Here is an 835-nt window from a genome sequence, read left to right on the forward strand (position 1 = left end):
GAGGATTACATCGTCGCGATCATGTTGGTGTCGGAGTTTTGTATCTATTGTCTATGTATAAAAACAGCGACCATCGCCAATATAGTATCGCAACTCCATTACAATACATACATTCATTTCCCTTACCCTTTAAGCTTCACTCCCGCGACAATTTGCTCCGTCCATGTATTCTTACGTCCATGATAAGAACCAGTAATCGCTGATTGCTCATTGATCGCTTTTTCCCCGCCCATTCTGTAATTACGTGGTCGTGAGTGATTGTAGATAATTACGATAACCAATCGGAACAAAGCAATCAGTGAAGAAAACACCCCGATTGGTTATCTCTTGCATTCACGATCACACTTACGCAATTGTAGAATGACCTCAATAATGAAAACATTGTTCCATTGCGAACGCTATCGTTGCGATTCAAACTTTCGCGGGCGAGTTCTCGCGGCGGCGGCTTTGCGCGTCAGTGTCGCTGGCGTCGTTTCCGTTAAGTTCGCGCTTACAGCACACTGCGTACTTTCGGCGCTTCTGCGCCCGCGCAGAAGCGCGGTCGCCGTCGTTACCGCGTTCGCTGCGCCGCGCGGATATCATGCCCGTCATGACGCGAAATCGGCAACTTGGTGTCGCTATATTATTTGTGCGCGCACGTTGTTGGCGAGTTAGTGACGCGACGATTTCACGAGTCGGTCGACTGGACTGAGAGCGAGGAGCGTCAACGAAAGGTAAATACACCACCCTCGTGGCGCGACAACGATTAACGGTAATCGCTGCGAGTCGCCGTGCTTCGAAGACGAAACGCGTGCGTGCACATGCGAGTGCCGAGGCATGCGAGACTCGTGTATAG

The sequence above is a fragment of the Odontomachus brunneus genome, unplaced genomic scaffold, assembly GCF_010583005.1.
Source record: "Odontomachus brunneus isolate Ranch 3 - 2012 unplaced genomic scaffold, Obru_v1 Obru_scaffold_051, whole genome shotgun sequence".
Classification (NCBI taxonomy): Eukaryota; Metazoa; Arthropoda; class Insecta; order Hymenoptera; family Formicidae; genus Odontomachus; species Odontomachus brunneus.